This window comes from Lipophrys pholis, assembly GCF_963383615.2.
Source record: "Lipophrys pholis genome assembly, contig: SCAFFOLD_24, whole genome shotgun sequence".
Taxonomy (NCBI): Eukaryota; Metazoa; Chordata; class Actinopteri; order Blenniiformes; family Blenniidae; genus Lipophrys; species Lipophrys pholis.
The window spans coordinates 3,002,334-3,012,144 of NW_028291924.1; positions in this window are offsets into that span (position 1 = coordinate 3,002,334).

Consider the following 9,811-nt stretch of genomic DNA (forward strand, 5'->3'; position numbering starts at 1 on the left):
GTTTCAGTTCTATATTTAATGAATTCTACTTAATGTGTGTTCTTTTTTTTTTACAGATATTTTATACTCCTTTGTGATCCATGGTGTGTCTAAATACTTATTAGTTTCAGTGTATTTCTTTATTGGACAGTTTCTATCATAAAACAGTTTGAAGGTATATAAAAACGATTCTTATGCTTTATCAGTGTTGTCTTCACTTCATACAGACTCTCAGTTCTGTAGACGAACCAGGAAATGATTGTTGATATTGTTAATCAATAATCCACTTATCAGGTTTGTGAATATGTGATCTATTAATGTGGCTCTATCAGATGGGAGAAAACCCTCTCTTCTGATTGGCTGTGAAGTCCGTCAATCTCAGATAAGCACCGCCCTTTTCTCCACTGACCGAACACACAGGTCTTTTTCACCACATATCTCAGCTGAGAGCCGCCATGTGTGATTAGTAGATGAAGAAAACAATCTGTGACTTGTGTGGAAGAACTTCACATCGATACAGGAGCACAAATATGTTTTTCACCAGATGTACTGCAACAATTGGAGGAAGAATATCAGCAAGACAGTTTTTTTAATCTGTGACTTGTAAAACAGGATTTGTGCTCCTGTAATGAAGAAGTTGTGACTTTTTAAGTGTGGTGTTGTATTTGAGGAGAGAAAAGAATTCTACAGGTACACAAAACAATTATACAGGTATACACAACAATTCTACAGGTACACACAACAATTCTACAGGTACAAAAAACAATTCTACAGGAACACACAACAATTCTACAGGTATACACAACAATTCTACAGGTACACAAAACAATTCTACAGGTACACACAACAATTCTAAAGGTACACAAAACAATTCTACAGGTATACACAACAATTCTACAGGTACACAAAACAATTCTACAGGTACACAAATCTTCAGGTACACAAAACAATTCTTCAGGTACACACAACAATTCTACAGGTACATAAAGCAATTCTACAGGTACACACAACAATTCTACAGGTACATAAAGCAATTCTACAGGTACACAAAGCAATTCTACAGGTACACAACTCATGGTACACAACTACAAATTCACTTTTACAAGTACACAAACCTTTTTCACCAATAATACCTCCACATATGCAGCTCCTCCGCCACCAGTCCTCCTCTCTCTGTTCAAGTAGCTGAACTTGTGTCCATCAGGTCCAATCAGCTTCCTTCTCAGTGCAGATCCACGTTTCAGAGACGGTAAAAACACTGAAATGTCCTCCATACTGTTTGGTTGGACTAAAGTTTGACTCCAAAGCTCCTGCTGTTGAAATGTATCACAGAAAGTACATTGTCTGTTTGAATTGATCTTCAGAGTCGGAGCAGCAGTTGTCAGTGATGTCCTAGTAGAAGTTATTGTCCGTCAACATCGTCCTCCATGTCCTGATGTTTGTGTTCAGTGGAATGAAATGATTTCACTTCTAGATGATTGGAGTTGACAGTCATTGTAGCTGATGATCAGTCAGCAGCTGATGATGAGTTCGTCCTCATATTGAGTGTCTTCAGAACGTGGTGAGTCCCTGTAGTTTGACCTTTTGTCCAGTGCTCAGCTAAATCTCTCCAGCTCCTCCATGTCTGGGATCACCAGGACCTTCTCCTCCTCCGGTGTCCCGTTCAGCTTGATGAAGATCTGAGGTCCACGTTGCCTGGATCCTCCCCTGTTTCTTCAGGAAGCGGGCTTTCCTGCTGATGTCCCCCTTCCTTTTGGTCAAATGTCCATTGATGTAGACGTCCCCTCCTCTCAGTTTCCTCCCTTGTTTCAGGAGCTCAGTTTGATGTTTTGTCTTGACAAACGTCATGATGATGGCTGCTTTGTGGTTGTTGCTCCTCCTGGGCAGCAGGTGACGGACCTCCAGGGTGTTCTGCTCCACCTCTATTCCCCTGGACCACCTGTCGCTCCACCCAATCAGACGGAGTACCCTCTGTGGTCCTGACAGCAGAAACCTCCTCTGACAGGAAGTCCAGGGACTTTTTAGTGTGGTCCAGATCTTCTGTGGATTGTTTGGTTGTCTCCATCGTGGCTCACACACTCCTGTACTGTCTTTCATTGACTGTGGGCTCCTGAGGAGAGGAGGGTGTGACTGGATAAAGAAACAACAAACAAACAGATTGACTGGAGAAGATTTAATCAGCTTCTGCTTCCTCCTTTTCATACATCTTCACTTGTCTTTGTATCAATGGTTTGGTTTGATCGATTTATTCAAAATGTTTTCTTCTTTCTTGGCCAAGAGAAGACGAGCCTCAAACTGAGCTGGAAACCATCAGCGGAACAGGAAGTGGTTCAAACAGGGTCAGACTGGCAGAAGATGTCCAGATGAGCTCAAGACGGTTCGGAGTGGTGTCATTGTGTGGACGTCCTCTGCTCCTCTGAGGACTGATGGAATGAAGTAATAATGTTCTAATTGAAGACGTGAAAAACAGAAACATCCTAATCCAATCAAGCCGTCCTGGATGTTTCCTGCAGCGTCCACAGAGTGGACAATGACAGAGAGCTGGACACATCAAGATATATCTGTGGTTTCATCCAGCTGCCACACAAGAGGAAGCAGCTGGGATTGATCTTTGATCTCATCACAAACAGCGGCTGCAGCAGCAGAGATCAAGTCTTTTGGACTGAATGGGACGAAGCAGAAAAGCCAGCTGATGACTGGAGCTGTGTGGCGGGACAGAGTCCTATTTAGCTCCTGTTTCTGTAAACTCCCTGTAATTCCCCTTGTTGGAGGATCCACTGCTCTCATCACGGCCCTAAATGAAGCTGCTGACGGCCAAACCAAGATGTCTCATCAATCATTGACTTGTCTCTGGAGGCTGCTCTCCAGATCAGCTTGGCTCAGTTCAGATGGACGGTGACGTCATGAGGGCGTGTCCGAGCTGAACAACATGGACTTTGACACTGTGAGCTATGAGGGTGTGACGGCGTCCTCCGATCAAATAGTGACAGAAAGACTGACGAGGGACGAAGAGCAGCTTTTTCTCTCCAAGTGTCTCTGAGAAGAAGTGAAGAGTTCAGCAGGTGAGAATCTCTGTCAGGTCCTAACAAAGCTTTCATCACGCTGTCTGTCTGATTTCACTGTGGCTGCTCGCTGTGTGTCTGTGTGTCTGTCCAGCACATGTTATGGGGACGTCTTGTTATAGTGTGTCTGTGTGTCTGTCCAGCACACGTTATGGAGACGTCTTGTTCTAGTGTGTGTGTGTGTGTGTGTGTGTGTGTGTGTGTGTGTGTGTGTGTGTGTGTGTGTGTGTGTGTGTGTGTGTGTGAAGCATATTTCAACCAATCACAGAAGGAGACATGTGAACATTGTGAGGAGCCGACATGTAAAGGTCAAAGAGCAAGATGAGATAAAAGATAAGTCTGGTCAACACAAGACAATCTGAACCAGTAAAAACTGTAATAAAACAATAAGACCCAAAATGTCCTCCAGATATGGGTTTGTCCTGTAAAGCAGAGGGTGTGTGTATGTGTATGTGTGTGTGTGTGTGTGTGTGTGTGTGTGTGTGTGTGTGTGTGTGTGTGTGTGTGTGTGTGTGTGTGTGTGTGTGTGTGTGTGTGTGTGTGTGTGTGTGTGTGTGTGTGTGTGTGTCCATGGTAGGTGGCGCAACAAGGTGTCAGGATCTTGGTAGGTGAAGCAATATGATGTCAAGTTGTCCGTTGGTGGAGCAATTTGGTGTTAAAATGTTGGCAGGTGGAGCAAAATGTTGACAGGATGTAGGTGGAACAACATGGTGTTCAGGATGCAGGTGGAGCAACATTGTGTCAGGATGCAGGTGGAGCAACATGGTGTCAGGATGTTGTTAGGTGCAGTAAGATGGTGTCAGGATCTTGGTAGGTGAAGCAAGATGATGTCAGGATGTTGGTAGGTGGAGCAACATCTGTCAGGATGGAGGTGGAGAAACATGGTGTCAGGCAGTTGGTAGGTGGAACAACATGGTGTTCAGGATTTTTGTAGGTGGAGCACTATGGTGTCATGATGTTGGTTGGTGGAGAAACATGGTGTCACGATGTAGGTGGAGCAACACGGTGTCAGGACGTAGGTGGAGCAACATGGTGTCAGGATGTAGCTGGAGGAACATGACATCAGGAGGTAGGTGGAGCAACATGATGAAAGGATGTAGGTTGTACAACATGATGTCAAGTTGTGGGTGGAGCAAAAGGGTGTCAATATGTTGGTAGGTGACGCAACATTGTGTCCAGATGGAGGTGGAGCAAAATAGTGTCAGCATGTTGGTAGGTGGAGCAACATGGTGTCAGGATGTAGGTGGAGCAACATGGTGTCAGGGTGTAGGTGGAGCAAAAGGGTGTCAATATGTTGGTAGGTGAAGCAACATGGTGTCAGGATGTAGGTGGAGCAACATGGTATCAGGATGTAGGTGGAGCAACAGGGTGTCAAGATGTTGGTAGGTGAAGCAACATGAAGTCAGGATATAGGTGGAGCAACATGGTGTCAGGATGTGGGTAGGTGGAGCAACATGGTGTCATGATGTTGGTCGGTGGAGCAACATGGTGTCAAGATGTAGGTGGAGCAACATGGTGTCAGGATGCAGGTGGAGCAACATGGTATCAGGATGGAGGTGGAGCAACAAGGTTTCAGGATGCAGGTAGAGCAACATGGTGTCAGGACGCAGGTGGAGCAACATAGTGTCAAGATGTAGGTGGAGCAACATGGTGTCAGGATTTAGGTGGATCCACATGGTGTCAGGATGGAGGTGGAGCAACATGGTGTCAGGATGCAGGTGGATCAACATGGTGTCAGGATGGAGGTGGAGCAACATGGTGTCAGGATGCAGGTGGAGCAACATGGTTTCAGGATGCAGGTGCAGAAACATGGTTTCAGGATGCAGGTGGAGCAACATGGAGTCAGGATGCAGGTGGAGCTACATGGTGTCAGGATGCAGGCGGAGCAACATGGTGTCAGGTTGCTGTGGAGCAACATGGTTTCAGGAATTCAGGTGGAACAACATGGTATCAGGATGTTAGTAGGTGGAGCAACAGGGTGTCAGGATGCAGGCAGAGCTAAATTGTTTCAGGATGTTGGTGGAGCAACATGGTTTCAGGATGCAGGTGCAGCAACATGGTTTCAGGATGCAGGTGAAGCTAGATGGTGTCAGGATGTTGGTGGAGCAACATGGTGACTCCATATAATGGATGTAGAGTCAGAATATCCTGGACGATGTTCAGTCTGATCCTTTTGCTTTGTGATGTTTTCTTTGATCATGGTTCCTTTATAGTCCAACTGCTTTGATCTGTATCGTTCTTTTCTTTGATGTTTACATTTGTTCAGTGTTGTTTAGAAATGTCATTAGTCAAACATAATGTTTTCTTTACTGTGTTTATGTTTCCTGCTGAAACACACACACGATGTGTGTGTGTGTGTGTGTGTGTGTGTGTGTGTGTGTGTGTGTGTGTGTGTGTGTTGAGCAGGTTGGTGTGTTTCTCTCTGTCTGACTCAACATGTGGGACGTGGATGAAGAAGACCCACCAGAGTGTGTGGACAGGTAAGAGACGTCCCCCCCTCCTGCATTCAGTCAAACAGCAAACAGAAGAATGGACACTAAATGTAAACTCCATAGAAAGATGAAATGTAGTAAAAGTGGCTCTGCTGTATTGACTCGTCTCAAGGCTCAGTGATTTCAAGTCATCCAAAGTGAGCTGAAGTGATTTCAACAGGCAGCAGAAAAAGAGCTGCAGTAAAGGACATGAGGTCCAGAGACATTCCACCGTCCCCATGATCAGTCCCAATGTGATCATGAAAGACACAAGGACAAGCAGTGGAAAGGACAAAGACTAGAAGATCATGTGTTGTCTTTTAGGTCAGAGTTTCTAACTCCTCTTAACCTGATCCAAGGTCAGAGCAGTGTCACCTTTCCAACAGGGAGTTTAAAGGAAGTGGACGTCTCCACATGACACTGAAGTCCAAACGTCCCACATCACTAACTTACAGTTTGGTCCACAAAGATTTGTCCAGAGACAAAGTTTGTCTCATTTTGTTCTGTATATTACCACAGGAAATAGAAATGAAACCCTCCAGACTTCAGCTTTAATTCAGTGGCTTCAACTAAAACATCCCATAACAATGTGAGGAACTAAAGGATTTGAACACAATCCCTTCATGTCAGAGGCTCAAAAGTCACTGAACCAATGAAATAAGAGAGAATCAATCCTTCATCTCTCACACTTGTTGAAAAGCCTTTGCAGGCAATGACTGGCTGAAGTTGTGAACTCATGACGTCAGCAGGCGCTCGCTGGGTTTCCTCTATTTTAATGCTCTTCCAGGCTTCACCGCAGAGCCGCTCACTTGATGTTGCTTTGTGGGCCTTTCTAATCCAAGTTTAATCTGTAAGAGGAGAAATTCAGGTTCTATTGGATTGAGATCTGGTGACTGACTGGGCCTTTCTAATCCAAGTTTAATCTGTAAGAGGTGAAATTCAGAATACAGATTATTGTGGGAAAAGTCAGAGTCCAGATCAGATGCTCCTACTTTTCCAGGAACTTTGAAACAAAAGGCAGATTGGAAATTACATGAAGGTTATTGAAGTTCTTTCATCAAACATATTTTTACTGATCAATTCCTGAAAACTTTTCCAGAAGAAAATAACATTAAAGTTCTTTTGTTGAAAACAGGAAATGAAATGAGAAGAACCAAGTGTGATCTGGTGATCTAATACAATATTCTGACTGTGTGTGTGTGTGTGTGTGTGTGTGTGTGTGTGTGTGTGTGTGTGTGTGTGTGTGTGTGTGTGTGTGTGTGTGTGTGTGTGTGTGTGTGTGTGTGTGTGTGTGTGTGTGTGTGTGTGTGTGTGTGTGTGTGTGTGTGTGTAGAGGTGAGAAGCTCAGACACACAGCAGAGTCTTCAGTATCCAGCAGCTTGTCTATGAAGAGTGACCGGTCCAATGATAATCCACTAAACTTCAGTACTGAACCTGGACCTTCAGACACAAAGTAAGAAACTCTTTCTTTTCTTTTCTTTCCTCAAAACCAGAGTGAGAGAAGTTGTGTTCACTCTAAGATTCACTTCCAGTATTTTAGTCCAAGAGTCCAAACTGCAAACTGAGCAGCAAAGTCTGATCCTACACTCTTTCAAAAGTCCTATTTTGATGATGAATCTGCTGGTTTCAAAGTTTGAAGACAAGATTTGAAAGTTGTCAGTGATTGGATGATTTGGATGTTGGTTGAGAAGAAGTTCCAGAGTTGCTGGCTGAAGGCTCTGGACCTCCTGATGTTCATCCAGGCTGGAGGTCAGTGAGGCTGAGAGAGGAGGTCAGAGAAGTACTGTGGACGTTGGTGAGACGTGAAGGAGGAGGGTGAGGGACAGAGGAGATCAATGAGGTACAGAGGGAGGAGCTTCATCAGGAACTTGAATGTCTGGAAAAGAATTGTGAAGTGAAGCTGTTGAACTGAAGTCAGTGGAGTTTCTGGAGAAGCAGTGTCATGTGAAGGATGGAAGGTGTTCTGATGATGATTCATACTGAAGAATTTGACAGCAGGTGGAGTTTCTGGAGGATTTGAGAGGGAGAGCAGAGAGAAGGAAACAGGTGGAGGTGACCAGGGTGTGGAGCAGTGTGGAGATGCTGCTGGGTGAGAGGGAGGAGCAACAGTGCTTGATGTTACCAGGATGGAAATATGCTGACTCAGTCATTCTATAGATGTGGGTTGGAAATAACAGAGTGCTGTCGAGGAAGACACCCAGACTCCTCACCCTGACTGGAGGGGAACCAGAGGAGCTGTCCATGATGGAGGACAAACTAGGAGCTTTAATGGACCTGAATCTTATGAGGAGAACTTCTTTATCACTGCTGAGTTTGATCAATTAGAAGAAGAACCAGGACTTGATGTCCTGTAGACAGTCACTGATGGAGGTGGGTGGGAGGATGGAGTTGGTTTGGTGGAGACGTAGAGCTGAGTGTCGTCTGCATAGCAAAGAAACTTCATGATGTATTTATGAGAAATATGGACAAGTGGAGGAGATGGACAATGAAGAAGGTGGGACCAAGTACAGAGCCCTGGGGAACACCAGAGGAGAGGGGGATGGGGGGATGTAAAAGATTTGAACTGAATGAACTCAATGCAACTAAAGACAAATCTGCATGTTGCTTGTTGCTCTTTGTCCCTGTCCTCTCTCTTCATCACTTTCTATCTTTGAACCTTCAACCTGAAGAACAGAAAGTCTCCTTTGAGTCTGGTTCTACAGAAAGTCTCCTCCTCTGAGTCTGGTTCTCCACTTTTCTTCCTGTTAAAATGTTTTTTCTTTCTACTGTTGTTTTTACTTGCTGTGGTGGAACAGTTGAGTTTTTTCTCTGGAGAAGTACCTTGAGATTATTGTGGTTCTCTATGAATTGAATTGAATCAAATTGAATCAAATGGAATTGAATGGAACCAATCCAGTGATGTGATGGACAGTCTGATGGACGTCAGTCTGTAGAGGAGGGTTACATGGAGTTGGTGATTCAAGGAGGAGGAGGAGGAGCAGGAGGAAGAGGAGGAGGAGGAGGAGGAGGAGGAGGGTAAAAGTCCAGAGTCCGCTGCAGTCAGGTGGTTGATGGTGATTCTGATGAGAGTTTCTGTTTCTGAGCTTCATTGAGGGAAACCAGACTGGAACTGTTCTTACTGATTATTGTGGGAAAAGTCAGAGTCCAGATCAGATGCTCCTACTTTTCCAGGAACTTTGAAACAAAAGGCAGATTGGAAATGACATGAAGCTTATTGAAGTTCTTTCATCAAACATATTTTTACTGATCAAGTCCTGAAAACTTTTCCAGAAGAAAATAACATTAAAGATCTTTTGTTGAAAACAGGAAATGAAATGATGAGAACCAAGTGTGATCTGGTGATCTAATACAACATCGTGTGTGTGTGTGTGTGTGTGTGTGTGTGTGTGTGTGTGTGTGTGTGTGTGTGTGTGTGTGTGTGTGTGTGTGTGTGTGTGTGTGTGTGTGTGTGTGTGGGTGTGTGTGTGTGTGTGTGTGTGTGTGTGTGTAGAGGTGAGAAGCTCAGACACACAGCAGGGTCTTCAGTATCCAGCAGCTTGTCTATGAAGAGTGACGGGTCCAAAGATCATCCACCAGTCTTCAGTACTGAACCTGGACCTTCAGACACAAAGTAAGAAACTCTTTCTTTTCTTTTCTTTCCTCCAAACCAGAGTGAGAGAAGTTGTGCTCACTCTAAGATTCACTTCCAGTATTTTAGGGAACTGAGTTTTAGTCCAGATGGAGTTTCTGGAGGGGAACCAGAGGAGCTGTTGATGATGGTGGAAAAACTAGGAACTTTAATGGACCTGAATCATATGAGGAGAACTTCTTTTAACTTTCAACTTTAAAGTTATTCGACCAGAATCCATTTGGGAAACATGAAAAACTTAGGATCCAGTTTCAGTTGTTGATGTTGATCTCTGATACATTAATACCTTTCTGAATGGAATTGGTCATGACACTCACACAAACACATAATTCCAGCATTTAAATTTAAAGGAACATACCAGTGTGTTGACCTCTTGCTGATTAATGATCAGTTTCACAACATTTAAGAATATTCTGGAGGTTCTAATCCTCTTTCTCTGAGAAAGTCCAGTCTTTTATTTTGGGCTGAATCGGTCCAATCTTCATCATTTTGCTTCAGCTTCTGCGAAGCCATCTTTGATATCCCAGAAACCCTTGTGGCAGATTTCCCAAGATGATGTCAGTTAGGAAACATCAACACAGTTTGATGTTTGGTTTGTAAACATCAACTTTGGTGGATCGATTTGGGAAACTGCAGGTTGGAAATGAGTCCAAATGAGTGTTGATGGTCTT